The sequence below is a fragment of the Planococcus citri genome, chromosome 1 (genome assembly GCF_950023065.1).
Source record: "Planococcus citri chromosome 1, ihPlaCitr1.1, whole genome shotgun sequence".
NCBI lineage: Eukaryota > Metazoa > Arthropoda > Insecta > Hemiptera > Pseudococcidae > Planococcus > Planococcus citri.
Genome location: NC_088677.1, coordinates 89,491,554 through 89,516,141, shown reverse-complemented (window position 1 = coordinate 89,516,141; position 24,588 = coordinate 89,491,554). Strand labels below are relative to the sequence as shown.

At 37.0% G+C, this 24,588-nt stretch overlaps 1 protein-coding gene across 3 annotated transcripts in view; it reads right to left on the bottom strand.

The window, feature by feature from the left end:
• Positions 1-24,588, bottom strand: part of shg (shotgun) — a 270,108-nt gene that overhangs the window by 83,915 nt on the left and 161,605 nt on the right. Inside the window, exon 1 of one of the 3 annotated variants that reach the window (XM_065356711.1) lies at positions 862-1,013. The exons of the other annotated variants lie outside the window; for them this stretch is intronic. The gene's annotated coding sequence lies outside the window, so the exon portion shown is untranslated. Of the gene's footprint in view, positions 1-861; positions 1,014-24,588 lie in introns of those variants that run through there. 3 annotated transcript variants of the gene reach the window in all.

The following is a 24,588-nucleotide window of genomic DNA, read 5'->3' as shown; positions in this document are numbered from 1 at the left end:
CCCAGAGCTCTAGCACCTTTCGATCAAAAGTTGTGAAAGTTCAAAGCTTTGAACTTTGGAAACTTTTGAACGGTAACTGCTAGCGCTTTCGGTAAAAAACCATTTGAAAGGGGATGAAATTCTGAACATTTTGGTATATTAAAGTACCTATGTGTCCACTGAAAATTTTCCGTAATTTCAATTTAAAGTTGACATTTTAAAAAATCTGTCCATAAAAATGTTTAAAAAATCGCCATTTCTGTACGAAACTCGAAGAAAAATATACCAATCGATAGGAAATTTCGTCCTCTTCAATTTATGTTCTGACAAAAATTTTCCTAAACCCCTTCAGTTCCGAGAAAAACGAATTTCAACGTTACGCATTAATTTGCTTCCATTCAATATTAATACAGATCTCATCATAGCTAATCATAGGATACCTGCACAATCCTAGAATGGTCTCATCACCAACGACCACACTAGCGCACTCTGACGGATCGGGGACTGGCGAATACGCGAGCAACTCGTACACAAACATCGAGATTCGAGATCGAGAGCAATGAAACGTGCAAAGATTCGCTCCTGCTCCTCGTCCTGCGTTCTTTTTTCATCCTTTAACTCGCGTCACGCTAAGCTAATAAAATACAACCATTAACAAAAGCGTCCCTCGGTCTTCAGCCAGTCGACGTCAAATGAATTCCAACAATTCGAATAAATAAAACTCTTATCGCTTCGCCATACGTTTAGAATTTTTCCGCGTATCCGAAGTCGGAAAATATGTACAACATTATTGCGCACTTGCGAAAAGAACTTCAACTTCATTTCATTACGATACTAAAACATTGACCGAACGATGAAGAAATATTAATAAACCAAACGTACCGCGGTTGCAGGCAGGCAGAAAATTACAATACACTTTTCGTCTGAAATTTTCCCATCTTTTTGGAAATTCGAACGTCGTCGAGACCCGAGACAAATCTTTGAACCGTGTAAAACCGGAAGTAAAACGTCACGTCGACGTTACGACTCGATTACGAGACCGGTTGAAAGCAGTAGGTAATACGTGTAATTCGTCGGTCTAAACGTCTACGGTGCTTTTGTATTCGTACATTGTGTACTTATATTCATTTACCTGAAACAAAAGAAACAAAATAGGTTCGAATAAATAATCCGATAGGTCTAAAAATAACGGTACCACAATACAACAATAATATCTACAAACATTACACAGTACAAATTACAGCCTACACATCGATAAATCATCGTATAAGCATACATTATATTATCAAAGTGCTCGGTTCTCGTCTTCGATCACGACGACACGACCCAACATACTCGTACGTTCGACATACGAGTATAAAATACACATAAACCAAACAGTAAATACAACTAACAGTACTGCACCGAAAAGTTTAAACCTCCGACAAAAAGTAGCATATTACGGTACAGGTGGCATGGCACACTGCACAGCAATGCGACTGAAAAGACTCGACCGAATGACCCAACCAACCAACCTTTTCCAAAGCAAATAAATCTCAATCCGAAGATGAACAGCCCCACAGTGTACCTAGTTCATTCTCTGATATCATAATACTTGAAAGGTACAGTAGAATTCTCGTATTTTAAAAAGCAATAAACCAACTCGAAAACGATACTTTTCGCCTTTTTATTCGGTAAAATACATCTGCATAATTACTTCTAATTACACTCATGAGGACTAAATTTCAAGTCTGGGAGCTAAAATTTTCAGATCTTCATTTTTTCACAAAAACCCACAATGAGGGGGCTTGGAGGGTACTATTGGAATAAAAAAAAATGTAGTTATTGCTCTTCTTTATTCCAGTAAAATCACGAGCATGTTTGAAGAAAGAATACTCTAAATGAATTTTCATGCGAATTTTTTGGCTTGGGAGGGAGGGGGTGGTCAACGAAAAAAAGGAAACGATTTTTTTTTTTTAGGAATAAGAACGCGAAGAAAAAGCAAATAAAGAGATTATTTCAACGTCGAGTCGTCGATGTTAGGTTTTCGATTAATATCGTTTGGGTTTTGGAAACACGTTCGTAAATCATTTTTATAATTCGAGACGTGGCGTTGTGAAAATGAAATTTTTTTTCCTTCGTTTTACTCGTATATACGCGAAGCGTTGATTTTTTCTATTTTACCCTATTACAGTCTGGCTAAAATGTCGTTCACAGTGAAAAATAGAACCGCAGGATGCAGTCTACGTATTATATCTATAAAAACCGAGTTGGTAAATGCTCTATATACTTGGTATAATATACCTAACCTAACCTATGTATTCGTAGAAAATGTTGTAACCGTGCACGTAGAGCCTTTGCGTCGACCCTCGTCCCCATTTCGCCTGTTCTCTCTGGCTCGGGCTCGGTCTCGGTCTCGTCGTATAGTTTTCGGCCGGGGCCGGCCGTCCGTCGCGAAAGGGTTGAAACGTAATAAATAAAATTTAAAAGCGATATCGCTCGGTTGCGGCGCCGGCAAAGGTGATGGTGTGTATTTTGTGTGCGCTATAAAAAGTCCGAACCAATTTCCCGAATCTGGCGTCGTATCCCTTTCTGCATTGTGACAGTTACGAGTATAACGCAGAAACGGCACATCGGATGAAATTTTTTCCATGACCCGAGTATAGGTTGTGTAAATGTGTGGGTTAGTATTCTATGAAAATATCTTCTCGCAGATTGTAGCGAGTCGGAATCACGAGTCACGACGACGGGAAAAATTGGAAATTGAATTTTATTGTAGTGATGATGATTGAAAATGACTTCAGTTTTTGCGTAGACGCGGATCTCTTACGAGAGAATCTTCTGAATTCGCAGTCTTCGAATTGTGAACGAAACCAAGTTAGACCGAAGAATCGCCATATCGAAAATTTCAGGCGCTAAAGCTTCATTTTTTGTTTTTTGATCAATTTTTAAAAATTTAAAAAATTGAAGGGTTCCTTTCCAAGTCGGCCTAAGTCCATTTTTATCATTTTTGAGTTAGCAGCGCCATCTGCTGGTACAGGTCGGTTAACACCTTTATCACCTTGTCCCAACACCTGGCGTTACTTTTTTCACTCAGGAGCGCTGTTTTGCCGGCTCGAAAAAACAGCTGATTATTCCAAAGTGGCCTAAATCATACATTTTTTAAGAATTTGTATACAAGTGCGGTTGTGCCGGTTTTTTTTTCAAGTTTTTCAACGATTTTCGAGAGACGAAATTTGAAGGTGCTTCGAATGAAATTGTTTCAGAAATGTATTAAATTAATGATTCGTGAATTTTTTTTTGAAAAAACGCGTTTTTCAGCTCTTTTTCGAAATTTTTAACATCAGATAATTCCAAATGGTCCTAAGTCCACTTTTTCTGACTGTTTGACGCGCTCTGGAGCTGAAAATACGCAAAATTAAAAAAATACCAATACGGTACTTTAAAGCAGAAAGATCAAGCTTCACAACCATATAATCACATCGTTTATTATTGAAGCGGAAGGGCGAGAAAAACACTTATTTGTGTTTTTCTCGAAACGAAAAAGATGGACTTAGGCCGACTTGGAAAGGAACCCTTCAATTCAAAAAAGCTGTTTTTTTCTCATATCCGGTCGACATGCCTGAATTAACATGAAAAAGTCAATCTAAATCATAATCTAAGTCTAAATCTAAATACCCTCCTCCTGCCAGTACTCGAGGAATCTAACTGCTTCATCGTCAAGTGTCCCATTTAATTTTCCAGAATCAATTTTTCCTGATAATTCACATTCAAATAAGTATTTGTCAGTCTGAACATCGCCGCAGTCACACAGATAGCAAACTGCCATCTATGAAGGTTGTACTTAGATCATGTGACTCCGCTCCTCAATCTGTTAAGTGTTTTCCACAGTCCATATTTCAAATGTTCTCCACTTGGTAGGGCTTCCTGCCTACTTCTTCCCTCAACACCTGCATTCCATATGCGACATCTACCTGTGCAAGGTGTATCTTTTAGTTCTTCAACTGTTTTAATAAAACTGTGTCTAGATCTGAGGCAGGTTTCTGCCAGTTCTTCATAACCATACATTGGATGCAGCGGATTTTTTAGCATATTTGTCTTCTCTACCATGGATGCAACTTCACGTCTGACTGCTGGTGGCGCAGTTCCACTCAACTCATACAGGTTATTCAATGGTGTTGGGGGTAAGCACTCTGTCACCAATCTACATGCTTCGTTTAAGGGTATATCGACTTTACTTGCATGTGCTGAACGACTCTAAACAGGGTAGGCATACTCCCCCACTGAATAGCCCAGTGCTAGTGCAGATGCTCTCATAACTTGAGGCTTAGCTCCCCAACTGTTGCCTGCTAGTTTGTGAATTATACATATTTGTCCTGGCTGCAACTTTCATTTTAGTTGCCTCACAGTGCCTTTTGTAGGTCAAGGACCTATCTAGGGTTACACCCAGGTATTTGGGGTTATCTGCATGTTTCAGATCTGCTCCACCCCATTGAATATTCAATTGACGCTTTGCTTCACAATTTCTGAGATGAATAGAGCATGTCTCCGTCTCTGTTGGATTTGGTTTCAGGTGGTTATCTTTATAGTAAGTGCCTAGTTCTTCTATAGCCTGGTTTAGTGTGTCCTCCATCTCCGCAAATGTATCATGTTGGGCAGTTAGTGCAAGATCATCTGCATACAGAAAGTGGTTAGTATCTGGTCCAATTGGTTAGTCATTGGCGTAAATGTTGAAGAGAATTGGTGACAGAACACTGCCTTGGGGCAATCCGTTCTTTTGCCCCTCCAGGTGCTGTTTTTACCGCTGAGTGTCACATAGAATCTTCTGTCTTTCATCAACATAGTGACTATCTGTGTAAATTTAAAATCCCTTGGAAGTTGGTACACCTTATACTGGAGTAGTCGGTGTCACACTGTGTCAAAAGCTGCTGTGAGGTTGACAAACACTACTCCAGTGACTTTCTTCTTTTTAAAGCCATCTTCAATGTGCTGTGTTAAGTGTAATATCTGGCCAGTGCATGATTTTCCTGGTCTAAATCCAGCCTGCTGTCTGATCAGCCCCTCATCTATACAGTCAGCCATGCACTTTAAGATGACTCTTTCAAAAATCTTGTATAGGTGACACAACAGACCAGCTTACACTATGGCTGTTGAAGTCTCCAACTATTATTCTTGTTTCTGTGGGTGGGACATAGCTGTTTTCTTTCCATGTAAATTCTACATTTGGTGGTTTGTAAACAGATGAGATTAAGCAGGTTCCCATGTCGATTGTTAGAATCTCGACATCATTTTTGTTAGACAGTGAAATACTTTTTACCTCCATGTTTAGCTTAACTAGTATGGCATTTCCATATTTTTCATGGGGTCTATTAATAATAAGTTTCATTCCTTCGATTTTTGGCTTCTGGCTTTCTCTGCGCCTGTGTGTTTAGGTGCGTTTATGATTGTCCGTAACTCTTACGGCTTGTTGCAGAAAAGTAAATTTTTTTTTACTTTTCTGTAATTTTCCTTGTTCTTTTCTGTAAAACAAAAAGTTACGGTTACGGACAACGTGAACTACGCCATAAGAATTCTTGTATTTTACTTTTCCATAACAGACCGTAACTTTTATTACAGTTAGTTACAGACAATCATGAAAGCACCTTTTCTTGAATGGCGATCACATCTACTAGTATGTTCAGGTTCTTAACCATTTCAGTTAGTATATGTGACGCGGCCAGCGATACCATACCATATGTCGGCAAAAATTTTTTTCGTTTTATTGTGGTTTCTGGTAGTGTTTTTCTTCCTCTTTTCAATGGTGCAAACAGATTTTCAAAATATTAAAATCTGACAAATTTTCAAAATTTCAAAGTTGCGTATTTTTTGAAATTCAAAAACCAAAATTCTGAGAAAAATGTGTTTGAAAGTTTGGGTTATTTTTGTAACATTTTTAAATTTTTTTTTTTTTTTTTTTGATTTTCTTCATCTTTTAATGGTTTTACATCATATTTTTTTTTTTTTGACATTTTTTTATGAAAAGCACTTTTGTAAAACCGGTTTTTCACCACTAAAACGACGTGTTTGAGATCGGTGGGTACACCCATTCCAAAGTATAGGCTTCATAGTATATGAATCGACAAAAAATTTTTTTTTGATATTTTCTGACTTTTTCCATGAAAACGTGATTATCTCAAAAAAAAGTTTTCCGACATATGGTATGGTATCGCTGGCCGCGTCACATATCTTCGTTTGGCCCTGACAGGCCCTCTATGTTTATGGACATGATCCTTAAGGGAGGTGTCCTCGTTGGAGGCCCTGAGAAGGGCCTTTTTAACGTGGGCATAGGGTGCATGATTGACCGGTGATAGGATGATTGGCCAGTAGTTGAACTACTGTTTCCAGGTGGCACCCGCTTATTGAAAATTTATTCACAGTTCTTTAAAAAAGGCATTTGCAGAGGCTCATCCCTTGCCCCCCACAAAAGCTGTTTCAAGGGTGGTTTTTAAAATTTTTTGTAAAATATTAATTTCAATTTGACACTTTCGAACGTGCTCTTTTGATCTAGCTTAATTTCGTTCAATTTGGTGACTGCGAGTTTTCAAAAGATTCCATTTTTGGAGCAATTGAGAGCTCTACTTTAAAGGTCAGGTACCTGAAAATTGTGACTTTTCTTGAAAAGGTCATGCACCATAACATGCTGCTATGCACTTTGCATGGCGTGTCAGGCGAACGATTGCAGGTTAGAGATGATGGGTTACGATATGGCCCCCGACATCCGACGTCTCTCCTGACTCTGGGTATGAGAAAATTATTATTTGGCAAGGATGGAAAAAATGCGCGACGTGTGTGATAAACTGGGTACAAAATGCGAAATTGTTCGACACGGTGCGGTGCACGTCTCGGCGTATACAGTTTGCCAACCATAATCCTCGGCAAATAGTCGATTTAATCCTCCGATAATGATGGCGGCTTCGCGCCACGCCATGCCACGCCGCGCCGCGTATTTTTATTCTGGCACGTGTTTTCATCTCTGCCGAACGTGATGAAAAATTTCAAACCGAGCCGTCTTCGCTGAAACACTGATGCAAACAAATGGATGAAGGCGCTTGTTAATTACGTATACGACGATCCGCTCGGCTGTCGAAGACGATGGAAAATCTCGACGACGATGGCTATAAGGGTTTATTGGCGACGTATATCGAGCGACGACGCGACGTTTCTTATACGTACTTTTCAATCGTCAGTTTTGTCATCGTGTCGCGGTAAAAGCAAAATATTGCCATTGCCAACCTATAACGAGGTGACGACAAAGCGAAATGTGAGCACTGCCGAGGAAAATGTCACAATCGCGAGTCGAGTCGTCGAACAAAACGAAAAGAAAAGAAAATGTCGTAAAAATGACGTGTTTTTTCTTTCCTTTTTTTTTTAAATATTTGATTTTATATTCGAAAAATGACGACGACAACGACGACGGTACGAACTGTAAGAAGAGGCGAAGTGAAATAAAAAATATACGAAAAAGGAACGGCATAGGCGAATATTTCAGTCATAACTTCACGTCTTACTCGGTGTGTTCTACTTGACTGTTTCAACGCTGCGGCTGCTGCGGTTTGAGTTCGTTCATTTGTGAAAGTCGCTTGTCGATGTCGAATGTCTTCTTGAGAGAACGAGGACTGAGACTGGAGGAGAAGGTCGAAAAAGACGCGAAGAGTGCGAGAACAAGGCACGTACTAACTCTGCCTATTTACAATGTGTAGACGAAAGTCGAAAAAGACGATGCGTATTTTGAAAAGTAGATATAGGTACAGGTAGGGAAGTAAGGTAACCAGGTACTTGAGCGGATGATAGAAGCTGCGTCATTGATTTGTACGCGACGCGTATTTTATCGAAACTGTCTCAAGTTGTTACTATTGCTCATATTTTTTTTTCAACCCAATTTTTACGCTCGTTTGTCTTTTGTTATTCTCGGTTCGTTTGTTGTGCTGCGAAGTTGTCGAGTTTTGCGTGAATTTCTATGTGGTTTGTGAAATGGAAGAGGTGGGGGGGGACGTAAAAGGAAATGTGTGATGTTGGTTTTCTCGTATCAGTTGCATTCTCGCTTCGCTCAGGCTTGTTTCATTTTCTTTTTTCAAAATTGAAATTTCTAAAAAGAAAAAAATACTAACTTTTCGTTTCGCCCTCACTTGGGCCTGTTCTCTTTTCTTTTTCAAAATTAACATTCTAAAGCAAAATCTTTCGAGTTGGAAAATTTTTAAAGCCAAAAAATAAAATCCTTGCATAAAAAAAACTTCGTTTTTAATTCTCTCAAAATACTCCAAACTCCACGTTTTCAGGGCTCTCGAAAATAAAGGGCGTCTAACCGCCATGAAAGTCATTTTAAAATGTCCATAAAATAAAAAATTTGTTCAAAAAATCAGAAAAACGAAAAAACTGAAATACCTATTTACTTAAAAATTTTAAAAAAATCCTCGCAGTTTCAAATTGTTCCATTTTTTTGGAAGGGGGGGGGGTAATTTTTATGCGGTAAAAATATGAAAAAGTCATGCTAAAGTCGTGATTTTTTGTCTGGGAATTTTTTTAAACACCCTGTCGGGCCAATTTGTTTTTTGTTTTCAAGTAACTCCGAAACAGAAAAGGACAATTTTTATGAGACATATGAATGTGAGATCAACTGGCAAAATTGGTATTTTCTCCCTATATCAATCGGCAAATTTTCAGTCTAACCCCCCCCCCCGTCCTCTCAAAAAACCCTATTTTTTGTCCGAACTACGATGAAAAGTATTGTTTTTTATCAAAACCCAAAAAGTCATTTTTTTCAAAAAATGTCAAAATTAGAAGTTTTAGTGTAATTTTTGTCAAAATTGTTAAAAAATCTTTATGTTTGCAAAAAAAAGTCATATTTTGCCAAAATCGTCAAAAATTTCTATTTTTGTAGAAATAGTCTGTTTTTGGCTTTTTTTTCATTTCCCAAGTCCAGCTTGTAATTTCCCATTAATTTTTTTTTTTTTCATTTTTCAGCGTGTCTTAACAGGTACTGCAAGTACTGTAAAAGTACTGCATTGAAATCCTCGGTACTGCAAGTACTACAAAGTACTGCATTTTGCCTGAAAAGTACTGTATTTTTTCTCAGAATCATTGATTTAAAATTTTTTAAAAACCTCAAAATGAATGAATTGGTGAAAATTGGAAAAAAATGTTCATTTTGTGCCTCATAAGATGGCAACACTTACTTGTTAAATTAATACTTGTAAAAATTTTATTAGAGCGTCGGATTCCAGAGATAGAGCGTTTCGTCAACAAATTCCAACCGGTTCAAAAATATTTTTTCTTCGGGGGGGGGGGGGGGTCGGTGTAAGCTGGATAAAAAAAATAAGGCAATGCAAAAGGTACTGCATTTCTTCGGAGAAATTTTGACTTGAATTAAGTACATTAAAGTCTCCTCCTCATGAATTTGACCTTCTTCCTCTGTATAGTTGGATGATTCTGGCAAATTGGAAAAATCAATCAGGAAACTGTGAAAAGTCAGGGAAAATCATTTTTGGAATTTTTAGTGATTTCGACTGGAGGCAAGATTTTCTGCGATTTTTGATCGTAGTAAGTAACTTTTGGTAAATTTTTGCAGAAGGCAGGGTTCATTATTCATTAACAATGTTCACCAAAAATAATTATGAAAAAAAAAAAAGGGACACCTTTAAAAATGAAAATACACGCACGTTTCTACCTGCAGACATAGAAAGTACATTGTCCTGAAGGAGAAAGGACGACGGCGGCGCTCCTCTGCGAGTGAATTTCTCACATCTCGCAGCATCGTTCTCTAATGCTCTAAAGCACACGCAGAACTCCGAACAAGGTGTAGCTGAGATGACGATGGCACACGAAAAAGCGAGAGAAAATGAGACGCGAGTCGCGAACGTTTGCTTAATGCAGAAGTTTCCTATACAGAAATTTTCCATCGTAGCAATTAAAAGTTGCTTATAATAGGGATGTCGAGGCTCGGGGTGGCGTACAATAACATCTCGGTAACTCTTCGCTGCGCTCACAACCCTTCCTTTCGATTACAATAACAACAATTATAATCGCGGTTGTTACCAAAAGCGTGGGAGGACTGGATGAGGATGAGGTGTGTTGTTCAAGAGTAGGTACATGAGACAGAGAGCAAGTGGAAGAGGGGGAGGTAGATTCACTCCAAACTATCGTATCGTATCTACGATATTAATATCACCGCCGCGCCGCGCCATGTCGCCTCATCGCGTCTATGTCCGCGCTTTTCATGAACTTTTGTCATCATTTTCCTATTACACGACAGGGTCTCATTTTATGGTAACACGATATTCGTAGTAACATATACATACAACAACATGGTAACAAGCAGTCCTATCAAACATACGCTATATGTACATAATACATATAAGCCAACAAATAACATATTCGTTGGGTAAAACCATCACCACTATTATCGCTCATGTTGCAGCTACGAGTATACAATATACGGATGCTGCACTTCTTGTCTGCCATCTTCGCAGACGTCTTGACGCTTTTCTTAGCACAAAGCGATACTTTGCGAATGTAATTTCTCATTATGGCAGCACATACTCGTACTACTTGAGAGTATTCATCTCTCCTGCGTATCGTATGCGATTACACACGATGCGTATACCATATTATAACTATGTTTGAGCACACGTCACGTGTCACTTACACGAGTCGTGTCGTCCAAAGTTTGTCCCTTCGGCTAATGGCAGTTTCCAAAACAGACATCAAAGCTGTATCCATCCTCAGTCCTCTCACAATATGATCCTCTGTCTCTACGATTCTCACTCGAACTCAAGTTTGAGATGAGATGGTATTGGCTCAATTTTTAGGAGGGGTGAGGGGAGGTGTCGCGGATTCGCGATCATAATTATTTGGCTATGTTTTCGTTGTACAGTGAAACCGCGATAAGTGCAACCTCAATAAGTGAAAATTCATGTTAAGTGCAACCAAAATTAATCCCCGGTCCCTACAGTCGATTTACTATGTAAATTCACCCCCATAACTGCAACAGTACCTCGATAAGTGCAATGAATTTGGCGACATTTTAGTGAAAATCATTCAAACTAGACTAAAAATTTGAAAAATTCAGTAAAACATGTAGAAAATATTCAAAAAATCCTCCAACATTTACACTGAAATAGTAGAATGTCCAAAAAAAAAATTGTGTAAAATTGAAAAAGTATAAAGTTGGCAGAAAATGGATGTAGGTAATGTAAAATCAAATGAATAATCATCAAAATTGAGTTAAAAAAATGAGGTACTTGTCGCGTAATTTATTCACCTTGATAAGTGCAAATTGCGAAAAAATAACCTTGCTTAGTGCAAACCCTTTTAAGTGAAAAACTTAATAAGTGCACTAATTTTTCTGGTCCCTTGAGTTTGCACTTATCGCGGTTTCACTGTATTTCAAACTTTGGATTACTTCAGATAACGGACCTCGTAGCCGAATATAACTGAATTCACAAAGTTTAAATACAACGAAAACATAGCCAAATAATTATGATCGCGAATCCGCGACACTCCCGACGAAAAACGAATTTTTAAATTTAAAATAATAAGTAAACGAGAAAAATTATGATGTTTCTAAGGGATACAATTTGTTAATGGGATGGGTAAGTTTAGAATTTTTAGTTTCAACGATCGCCGACCTGATATTACCGTCCGAGCTAACATCAACATTAATTACTTTACCAACTTTCCACTCTCCTCTAGGACAAAATTTTTTATCACCTTCGATTAATACAATATCTCCTACTATAGGAACTATTTAGTTCCTATAGTAGGAGATCTCGCACCTCGGGAGTAATAAGGTGACATCTCAAAAATAATTGATTTTGATGTTTTTGCATTTTTGGGGCTTGTATGACCCCCCTCAACCAAAAATAACACTTTGAGTTGGGTACATTATCTAGATCATGTAAAAAACCCAAATGGCCTAACTCAAAATCTCAACAACATTGCAAGTTGTTTGGAGTTATAAGGTGACATCTCAAAAAACTCCACCTTTTTTGAGCAAATTTCATACATACAAAGTGTTAACAAACAGTTTTGATTGTTTTGAATGTTTGTCAGTTAGAAATAGTCACAAGGAGTGCATTTTTTATTGGTTTGTACCAAAAGGGAAAATTTTTTTAAATTGATCACTTTTCAGAAAAATGAATTTGCACATATAATGAAATTTTAGTTTTTTGAGAAAAACTCAAAAACTAAGCACTCTAGAAAAAAACTAATGACATTATGTCGATTGGAAATTTAATTCTCTACAACTTTGTTAACGTGAAAATTTTTTTGGACGCTTCTTTTCGCCTCCACATCAACTTTAATGAAAGGTGCTAACTCAAAATGTTTTCCAAACATTGAAATATTTCCTCTTTAAGATTTTATTTTTCAAAGTGTTCTTATGCTAAATGAAGGTAGGATACCAGATCTTTAAAATGAGGTGCTATTCATTCCTCACAATTAATTATAAGTTGATAAAAATAATGAATCAAGTTTGAAAAAAAAAGAAAATCACTCTTCTGTAAAATTTCACTTTTTTGAGATGTCACCTTATTACTCCCGAGGTGCGATCTGTAGTAGATTTCTACTACAGTGGAACCTCGATAACTCGAAACTCTCTAACTCAAAAACCTCTATTAGCCGAACCAACCTCCATTCCCCTTGAAATCTCCATAACACTCAATGTTAGCTTTACTCGGATAAGTCGAAATTCACTACACAAACCAGTCATAACTCGAAGCTAAAATTTTGCCAAAAAAGCAAGAAAACCTCTATAAGTCGTACGTTGTCGAGCGTTTACCTCTATAACTCAAATATTTTTCAATTCATACTTCTATCTTTTATGCACTTACATAGCTCAGCTGTAACTCCAAGCTAAACTTTTGCCAAGAATAGTGAGAAAGCCTCTATAAGTCGTGCGTTGTCTGGCGTTTACCTCTATAACTCGAATATTTCAATTCATACTTCTATCTTTTATGCACTTACATATCTCTAAATTCATTCATTTTGTAAAACCTCTATAACTCAAACTCTCTCAAAATCTTACCTGCATAACTCGAAACTGATTATCTCGAAAACCTCTATAAGCCGAATGAATGACCATTCCCCTTGGATTTCGAGTTATCGAGGTTCCACTGTACATTTTTCTTTTGTTTTATACTAATATTACGTTCATGAAGACTAGTTAAATATTGAAATTTCCAAACGTTCCAAAATTGATTAATTATATCATTAGATCTTTTCCATAAATTTACGATTAGGTACATCGCGTTTAATATTTTTACTCAACATTATCGATATCTGGACTAAAATTGAATTTGGTATTCATCAAATCATTAGGTGTTAATACATTTCTATCATTTTCACCAACATAAACGATAGGACGCAAATTAATTACAGAAGTTACATCGTACAACACGGTTCTTAATTGATTTTTTGTTATTATACAATTAAAAATTGTTTTCTTTAGCGACATTTTCACTATACCAATTAACCTTTCGTAAAAACCGCCATACCATGGGGCATATTCAGGCAACAGTTTCCATTCTATCGAATTATTTTTACAAAAATCTACATCATCAGAAATTATTTGTTGCCAAAGATTTTCAAAAGCTGATTTGGTTATTTTAAATTGCGGCGCGTTATCAACTGAATTCACAAAGTTTAAATACAACGAAAACATAGCCAAATAATTATGATCGCAAATCCGCGACAGGAGGTGAAAAAAGTAAATAATAAAAGTGAAAATAGGAATTGATCGATAGGAAATCCAACTGTTGTATAAAATAAAACAAAAAACCAGTCTTTCAAAACAACGAAGAGATGGGGAAAAACAGTTTTTAGTATTTTCAAAATTCTGCTAATTAAAATTTCATTTTTAAAAAATTTTCATAAATATTTTTTTTTCAAATTTCAGCCGAATGTCTTGAGAAAAACAATTGTTAAAATTGGTCAAAAGTCTCGCCTTTTTGCCAGAAATTACCAGAAGTTTCTCTTAAATAAAATTACACGTCTTTACTTTCCGTCAAAAATTTCGAAAACCTCTCATTTTTTGCCAACAATAATTGCCAATTTGAAGAAAGTTTTATTTTCATAAGATTCCCCAAAAATTCCTAAACGGTCCTGCCTTTTTCTTAAAGTGTTGTTTCTGCCTGAAATTGCCAAAAATTTTCTATTTTTTTAACCAAAAATTACGAAATAGTCCAACTTTTCTGAAAAAAATCACTTTTTTGGAGGTTTTGCTTAAAATTGTTGAAATCTCGATCGAGTTTTTTGTTTGTAATTTTTTCCGCATTAAAATGTTTTGCTTCCGTTTTGTAACTTTTTCGGTTACTTTTTGAAGCTTTTTTGATTACTAAAGTCACATAAAAAAAAAAAAAAAAGAATCGAGTACCTACGACACGTTAAGCTACCTGCTACAGAGGAGGAGCGATCACAACAACTACGATGAGGTTGCAGGATTGTCAAATTATGAAAATACATAAAAGGTACAACTTTATGTTTGGGCACATTGCGTAAGGTTATTACCTCTTCCTCCTCGACAGAAGTAGATTTGAAACGCAAAAAAAATGGCGTGCTAAGATGTTTTTCTCTTTTTTAATAACGCTTGGTTGGCGATTTCTGCGCCACTTGGGGCCTTATATTCGAACCGTAGGGTGTAAATTTTCGCACAAAAAGTGGAAATCGAGTCGGTAAAGCGTTGAAAATTCTTTCTTTTTTTTTACGACCGTGTATCGTGTATTTCCATGTCACCCACAATGTGTAAGATCTGGTAGGTAAGTATAATTTTATCGACATCGAAGTGAAAACTCCAACTCGTATAGTCACTGGTGTGTGGGTGCGTGTTTTTTTCACTTCACTTTTCCTCCTAATGTGGTACTACGTATTTTTCTTTCTTTTTTCTCCACCTTAAAAACCGAGAAAATGCTTAGTTCGGGTTATCGAATTATTTCAAAGTGTTACGCCGTGTTTATACGAGGTTTTTACACTGCTTTGTGGTAGGATGTGTATACCGATTTTCACCATCGGTATAAACGTTGTCGAACTCGAAGAAGTATAAAATGAGGGTGAAATACGTAGGTACGCAATTAGGGAGGTTCCGCGAAAAGTATTCTTGAATTTTTGTTTTGAAAACTGCGATTGGTTTTCGACTCTGTCGACTAAATTGAGCCAATTTGGAACGATTTTTTTTTTTTGTTTTGTTTTTAAACGAAGAGTTGAATTGAGAAAAAGTGTACCGATTGTAAGGGTATGTTTGTTTGTAGGTATGAATAATTTTTCGTCGTGTAAAATTTACTCTCTGGTAAGGTTTACTCGTACGTATCTTACGCTCCTGGGCCCATCTTATATATTCGAATGTGCTAAAGAAACCTATCCCATTCTACTAAGCAAGATGGATGTGTAAATTACCAACGAGAGATGTTAACTTATATTTATTGCCGTGTTTAATTAGGTAGGTACTACGTGTGTTTCTTTTTCGGTTTGGGCGTCGTGTAAATGCTCAAGTTCGGGTATACCTAGACCTACATCTGCCTACCTCTACTTAGATTCTCATTTTCAATATTCGCAGGTATTATATAAAAATACGTACAAGATGGCAGGGGCAGTGCAGGAGGCGAAAAGGAGCGAGGAATATACACCGAAACGGGAGAATAAGCTGCTAACACCAGAGATGCCCTACAGGATGCCTTTTTTTTTTTTTTTTGTATACGCTGCTGACTTTCTGCGAATATTTTTAATTTCGCACGAGCTCTCCCCTCGTCCCTTCTCACCCTTCCTCGCCTCCAGTGAAATTTCGTTTCATATCTTTCTGCATGCGCTGTTTATAAAAATGCGAATGTGTACGTAATACGTACGTATATCTCGCAGATGAATGTAATTTTTTTACTCTTTTTCTTCAGCATATAATGTTAAACGCCTAAGTCGTATTTTACGGCGGGTAGATGTTATCAAAACATAGTCGACAATACCGAAAGTGTACATACTAGTTTATTAAATACAACAACGTGCAAAAAAGCAAAAAAAAAAAATAATAATAAAAAACCAACCATCGGTTTTATCTCGACGCGCTTGATTTACTGCGAGGTATTTTTTTTATTTTATTTCATCTTTTTTTTTCCGCAAGTACCAACAGTTTACGTACTTTTAGCCTTCTTTCTCTCTCTTATAAATACTTGTCCGTGTGTTTTACTTGGAAATATTAAAATTTCACGAGTTTTTTTTTTCACATTTTTTAAATGCGGCGTGTAGTATGTTGTAGTACGTTTACTATGTACCGCTTTTTAATATACACTCGGTGGAAGAAAAAAAAAGGAGGTGCGATGAGAATTCACAGCCTACTTGTGTACTATACGGAGCTTTGAAAAATATGTCGTTTTTCCCTCGCCTTATCCTGGCAACGTGTTCGTAATCGCTCGTTGAAAAAGGCATAGACCGATCTTGGTGTTGGAGAGTGTATGCTTTCTTCTTATACTCGTATTTCGAGTATCTCTCATCGATGGATAAAATGTGTATAAAATGAGCTGTTTATTGTTTAGTCGACGTGTTATCGAGAAATTATTATTGCCAGACTGTTGGCATGTGGCTAATCAATCAGCAGCAACATCGAAGACGGTTTGTTTTCGAACTGCAAGGACGAATTCGACAGATCTGGAAGATGTACAACAACAGACAGAGAGATAGTGTTGTAAGAGTAATACAAAGTGGATGATGCTGAACCCCTAAATGTGTCGGTTTAATAGTTAAATGATGAGAGTTGACGCGAGCAGGATTAGATTAGGGGTATCGTTAAAGCTACACTGCAGTTTGGTTAATGTATTTGTACGAGTACGTGTAGTAATTACTAATTAGAATCTGATTAGATGGTGTGCTTTTCATCGACAACGAAAAAGTTGATCTATTTACGAACCATTTTTTGTTTATTCCTGGGTTTGGGCCTGGTTCCAGTTTAGTGTGGAGTCGATGTCGTGGTGTTATCAGTCTTACGAGTAAAATAGGTTTCTGTTTCGAATGTCAGTGAAATCTCTAATGTAAGACCAATGTGTGTAGGTAGGATATTTATTGATTTTATTATAGTCGTGAAGTACCGTATTTCGTGAAGAATCGCAAGTAATAATACTTGTTGAACGAAAATCATTTCTAACAAGGGAACCTCTTGAGGTGTCCGCCTCCGATTTGAACGGGATCGCGATTTTTTGAAAGAGCATGTTCTAAAACCCCCAAATCCAAATTTTCAGCTGCCCAAGTTCATTTTTCGAATTTTGGCGAATTTTTGAAAATTCAAAATTAACTGTTTTTGGCGATTTAAGTATGCTTTTTTTTTAAAAAAAAGTACGTACTTGATCAATAAAAATGTTCAAAATAAGTCCTAAAACTGATATTAACCCCCCAAATCCAAATTTCGCCATTTCCAGCCATTCTGGAGCCTCCAGCGCTATTTTTCAATTTCTCCAGAATTTTGAATTTGCTCCAGAAGGCGTGAATATGAAGTTGGGCAGGTAAAAATCGAGTTGTGTATTATACTCGACCTGTTTAACGAGATTATCCACATTTGAGCCAATTTTAGGAGTGACACCTCAAGAGTGGTTTTTTGACCAGCATTTTTCAAAATTAAAAAATCCAAAAAATCAAAAGGTAATCGTTTGTGTGGAAATTTTCGAAATTCACACGAATCGCTGTATTTTGTCCAAAACTAACCCCCCCCATCCAAATTTCGCCATTTCCAGCCATTCTCAGGGTGTCTACCAAAATTTAATTTTCAAAAATAGCGACTTTTCGCGACTTTTTTTAGCGACTTTTTTTCAGGTAAGTATCTACCCCCCCCCTCAATTTTTCCAACGAGAAAATGTTTTTTAAACAGTTTCCACACCCAATTTTTCAACGAAAAAAATGGGATTTTTCGATAGTTCCCATGTAACACGAAAAAAATTTATGAAGAAAAAAAATTGAAAACTTCATTTTATTAATTCAATGAAAAAAACGTTACTTAGGTATTAATTAGAATTACTTCGGTAAAAAAATTAAAAGTAATTAACAAAATCAGTAGGTACGTAAATAAAAATACATAAAAAAAAACTCAAAACAACGAAAAATAGTAAAAAAATTTGAAGTATGGACAATTTATAGCGACTTTTTGGTATTTTTGGCGAAAATCGCGACCTTTTAGCGACTTTAGCGACCTATTTTCAAAATAGCGACTTTTCGCGACTTTTAGCGCTATAGCGACCCGGTAGACACCCTGATTCTGGAGCCTCCAGCACGATTTTTCAATTTCTCCAGAATCTTCAATTTGCTCCAGAAGGCGTGAATATGAAGTTGGACAGCTAAAAACCGAGTTGTGTGTTATACTCGACCTGTTTAACGAATTTATCCACATTTGAGCCGATTCTGGAGCGGACACCTCAAGAGTGGGTTTTTGACCAGCTTTTTTTCAAAATAAAAATATCCAAAAATCAAAAATTTCTCGTTTGTGAGAAAATTTTTGAAATTTGCGCGAATCGCTGTATTTCGTCATTAACTAACCACACGAGTGCGAATTTCACCATTTCCAGCCTTTCTTGGGTCTCCCTTTAATTTTTGAATATTTTTATTATGAAAAAAACTGGTCAAAAACCCACTCTTGAGGTGTCCGCTCCAGAATCGACTCAAATGTGAAAAAATCCGTTAAACAGTTCTAGTATAACACACAATTCGATTTTTAGCTGCCCAACTTCATTTTCACGCCTTCTGGAGCAAATTGAAGATTCTGGAGAAATTGAAAAATCGCCCTGGAGCCTCCAGAATGGATGGAAATGGCGAAATTCGACCTCAGGGGGTTTGTTCATGACAAAATACTGCAATTCGCGCAAATTTCAAAAATTTTCTCGCAAACGGGAAATTTTTGAATATTTTTATTTTGAAAAAAAGTTGGTCAAAAAACCACTCTTGAGGTGTCCGCTCCAGAATCGGCTCAAATGTGGATAAATTCGTTAAACAGGTCGAGTACGACACACAACTCGATTTTTAGCTGCCCAACTTTATATTCACGCCTTCTGGAGCAAATTCAAAATTCTGGAGAAATTGAAAAATAGCGCTGGAGGCTCCAAAATGGCTGGAAATGGCGAAATTTGGATTTGGGGGGTTAATATCAGTTTTAGGACTTATTTTGAACATTTTTATTGATTAAGTAGATATGTACGTACCTACTTTTTTTTAAAAAAGCATAAATCGCCAAAAACAGTCAATTTTGAATTTTCAAAAATTCGAAAAATGAACTTGGGCAGCTGAAAATTTGGAGTTTTAGAACATGCTCTTTCCAAAAATCGCGGTCCCGTTCTAATGGGAGGCGGACACCTCAAGAGGTTCCCTTGTAAGCTGCTTGGTCCGATTCCAATTTTAACGAAAATTAAATTTTTCGAGGTGTTAGGGGCAACACAGTGGTTTAGAAATGTAAAATCGAGTTCGTAAGTGTGATTTTGTACCAAGTTTCTTATACCATTTTTCAATTTCACAATTGGATGGATTTTTTCGTGGGTACAAATTTTTGATCAAAATTTCACAGCTTACTCTGCACTTTGACGCGGTGATGACTATAAAACGAACCAGTTCTACGTCGTCGCGTTGCTTCGCTTCGAGTAATTTCGCGTACAGCGTTTAATTGCTTCGCGAGTAACAATAATAACAAAGAAAACACAAGTTGCCCTCCGTAGCCGCCTACTCCTCCTCCTCGCTGCTGACATTACACCTCACTCGTCTGCAGTGAATCGACTCCTTCGATGATACAGAAAATTAGAGTGCAACAAACTATACACCCGTACTACGTGATTCTTCTTCGTTTCTTGCAAGACTGATTACGAAGCCGGTTTTACATTACACAACAGTATAGGTACAATGTACATTGTGTATATGAATCTATAGAGTGTTCCACGCACATAGCCCTCAATTCGATCCGAGTCGTCGAGCCTCAAGTGTCGTCTTCCTCAAAATTTCCCCAATCGCGGAAATGTTCCCCTCGTATATTTATCCAAAAGTAAGATGGCGAGTGCTGTTGTTGTGGGGGGGGGAGAGATTTCAAATCTCTGACGAAAATGTTCCTGACGCGAAGGTTTTCAAATTGGGTAACAACAACAACAACAACAGAGGAAACGAAGAAAAAAAAAACACCAACAGGTGCCAAATTTAAAGATTTTTTCCTCAAGTACGAGTATGTAGTAATAATTTTCAACTATTTGCAAACAATTCGGCACACATGCCTGAATAATACATACAAGTTTGCTCTTGCACAGGAGAATGGATGGTTGCAAAAGTCAAAGACACCGAACGATAAGAGGTAGTACACTCTCGCCATTTCGGCAAAGTACATAACTTCAATTACCAATTTCTCGAAACGAAGACACGCGAAAAGAGAAGTCGCTTCTTTTTTGTCGACAAGACCGAAGACACGCTTAGGTAATTCGATTTCGACGTCGAATCCATTAACACAGCTTTTATCGCTTAGCATCGCTATATTCAGCGAGCAACGACGCCAACGAGCTTCCGCGAGGTTAACGATACAAGAAAAGAGAAAAATACGCCGAATCTTTTTCAGCTCCATTTTTGGAAAACCTTAAAACGATGTGAAAATGACAAAAAAATATACCGAATCTGTTGAAGTATAAATCGCAACTTGAAATCTACGAGAAAATGGTCATCATTTTGCCCCACAATCAATGATTATTAGCTTAAAGTCTGTGGTCCAAATTCGTACAGTCTTCTCGCTTGTAAAAGACTCTTTACTCTAAAGCTAAGTAAGTTTCGGTTCGCCGAGTTGCACACTGCACAGGTAGTCGGGTACCCGGTCATGTACTCCAAGTCGAGTCGAGTCGAGCACAACTACACGACCGCGACGCGACGACGACGACGACGTTCAAAATAAGACGACAGAGTCAACTGAGTCAAGACATCGCAGTAACCGGTTTCCGCACCGTGGCCCAAGGGTTACCAGGCACAACCGCATCGCTGATCGCCATTCGAGCAGCAGAGCAGAGAGGCAGACATCCACTCATCCAGCGTACGAGTCACTTACGAAGACTTGGAAAGAGGTAGGTACAGAGTACAGGTAGTGCATTTTACCCAGTTCAACACTACATACTATACAAACGTACTCGTTTGAATATTCACAGCTGGTAAGTACACGACAACGTCTTCCCAGATAAATGCAATCTCATATTGACGCATAGCCAGGTAAAAATATATCGCCAATCGACTAATTTTTGTCATTTTCCAAGAATTCGTCGCAACTTGGGGCATTTGTTCACTCATCCTTCACACACAAGCATTCATTTCGTAGCTCGGCTGTTACATCATTCGATTTTTCAGAGTCAGTATATCGTGCTATTAACTTTTACGCTTCACTTGAGCCTCAACCTTCAACCTTTTAACGTTTATTTTATTGAACTCAACTACACGAAACTCTCAATTACGAACACCATTACACATTTTTGGCTGATTTAAAAAAAAGTACTCCCCCCCCCCTAAAATCATGGTAGTAATCATACTTTCAACCATTCAAGACCCGACAAGAATCTGACGGATGAAAATTGAAAAATTTCATTTTATGAGAAGGAGTTTCGTTAAGCAGATTTGAAAAAAAAATTCTAGGTTCACTTGAAATTATTTCATTTTGGAATTAGACACGGTATCTAACAATTTTTTTTAAAAAAAAAATCACTACTTTTTCACTTTTTTTCACTAGCTGTCTTCAATTAAATTTTTAGGAAGTTCTCCACTTAAACCCCTCCCCCCACACCCACACACAAAATTAAATTTTTCACAGGAAAATTTTCAAAAAAAATTGAAATTGAGAGAAAATTTGTATACAAAGCACTTCTTAATTTCAACCACTTTTTTTCAATAATTTGTTGTGCGTTTGATTCTTTTGCATTTTTTTTACTACCTTTTTGACTAAATTCACCACTTTTTCACTACATACTTTCACTATCTGTCGGATACCCTGTATTAGCAGGAAAAAAAAATTGCGGCAAAGTTATTTTGGACAGTTTTTAGACCACTTTTTAGAAAATCTGAAATTTCCAAAATATACTCGAAAGCTCCAGAACAGCCTGAAACCACATCCAATCGACTCAGCGTATTAAAAATGGGTACCTACAAAGTAAATTTCATCTCAACAAACTCAATAGAGTAAAATGTTTTTGAAACTTCAATTTTCAAAAATCTGGTATAGGGTGCTCTGGAACTATGTACCACTCAAAATGGTTTGAAACCGTTTCCAATCAATATGGAGGGTCAAAAACAGGGCACACACTAAATTTCAGCTCTCTCAGTCAATTCGGTAAAATTTTAATTTTTTCCCCATTTTTGACGCAAGTTTGATTTTTTACAAATTCATCAAAAATCAAAATCGTTTGTGAAATCAGAAATTTGATCCACTGTTTCCAAATTCGTTTTCGGAAAATCAGATCACCTCCATTCAAACTTAATAGAGAATTATTTCAGCTGATTTTCAAATTTTTTTTCGTTTTTCCATTGAAAATTAAAAGTCTCAGGTGTAGAAGTGACTTACGTAACTTTTTTCATAAGGATTATAAAATTACTCACTTATTCTCATACGCGATTTCATATTCTATCATTTTTGAAAGGAAATTCGTGCTCACCTGGAACAAAGAAAAATTAAGCTCGATTAGTTAGTTATAAAATTATTGATCAATCAACAGATATACGATGAAATAATAATGATCGAGGAGCGAAATAAAAATTCTGACGATCTTGACGTTTAATAAAGAGCCAGAAATGAATATTCGCAATAAAAAAGTATCATAAAAATCTCAAAGTCCACTAAAAATATCAAAAATTGATGGACCATTAGAAAACGACTAAAATTTGAGAAGATGTCTCATATGGGTGAAATTTTGCACAGACTGCTCAAGTGCTTAGATTATTCAAAAATAGGTACCAAGAATTATTCGGAAATTTTAAAATCTTTGATGATGATTTGTCAAAACTGCAGAAAGTATCATAAGCTTCGTCAAATTTACCCCCCCCCCCCGGCTCCTCTCAAATAATTGAAAATTGCCAAAAGTTGATCATACGTAGCATCTATGTAGTAATGGATTTTTGTTGTTGAAAAAAATCACTACTTTTTTCAACTAATTTTCAGCAAGCTTTCGACTCAATCTCCCCCCCCCCCCACACACACACACACACAAAATCAACAAAATCAAATTTTTCACAGGAAAATTTCTAAAAAAAATTCCAAAAAGGAGATCCTTTGATTTTCAAAATTTTTAAGGTAAGAATGATAAAAAGGTTGAATTTATTGATGACCCCGAAACATTTCACAAAATAAACTATTTTGCATAATGGAATATAAGTTTATTTTGAACAATATAGGGATAGAAAAAATGCCCATTTTGAGCATTTCCTCAAATTCCAAAATGAAATTTCAAGTAAACCTCAATTTAAAAAAAAAAAAAATCTGATCAACAAAGTTATACGTATAGACTCGTACTCCTTCCCATAAATAATGAATTTTTTCAATTTTCATTCGTCAGATTCTTCTCAGATCTCGAAGGGTTAAATCCCTCGGGACCGGCGGCGATTCGACATCGAATGACCCTACACATCGAGAATTCACTCCCCGGAATCTAAAAATACCCGTAGAAAAACCTCTCTCCAAACAATTAGTGCCCAGTTGCCGAGCACTTGTGGCAATAACCAATAGGTAGTTAGCGTAATGAGGTAAGAATTATTCCGAAATGATTCGGTTTTACAAGATTCTTTACAGCCAGTAGGCAGAAGCACACACTGATGAAGGCATACTACCTTATAATACACTCGTACTCACAATTCGAACCACCACCACCTCATCCTCTTTCATCCTCTTCCTCCTCCAGCTCCAGCTCCAGCCCAGCCAACACCACAGCCACACGATCTTCGTACGCGTTTTGTGAACTTGCCTAGCACAGTTCAAGGACATCGTACCCAAGTATACCTTTAGCTTTACTCGAGTGTACAGGTAACTAACTCTATGTAATACACACAAACACCAACCAACCAACCAACTAACAAACAAACACTGGAAAACACAGTCGAGTCGTGGTCGTTGTCGCTGTCATCGTCGTCATCATCGCAAACCGGTTGGAACCTCTTTCGTTGTGTGCAGCCGCCAACCCGCCATCGCCATCCAGTACTTTTCGACGCGAAAGAAAGAAAAAATTATCGCCATTATCCTTATTAAGTATTATAAACATGTACGACTCTTCTGTGTTCGCTCGAGACTACCGTGTTGACACTTTCGAATCACGTTCAACTTTTGTGTGACGAGTATTTCTTACTCTCCCCCCTTTCTCCTTTCATCGTTTGTTTACTTATTCTGTGCGTTTGTTAGTCGACCAAAAAAAAAAAAACGACATAGAAAGAAGTATTAAGTAAACAACATCATCATCGTAATCATAATCAACGAGATCGTCATAATTTCATTCTGATCGATGATTTTTCGATAAACGAACCAATAATATTATACCAAATTTTATGATTCGCTTATAATCGACATTTTGCCGAGGCGTTGACTTTTTAAGGAATCAACAAAGCGTGTTCTATGGCTTCAAGTAGGTAAGTATAAACAGTAAACAGCAAACACAG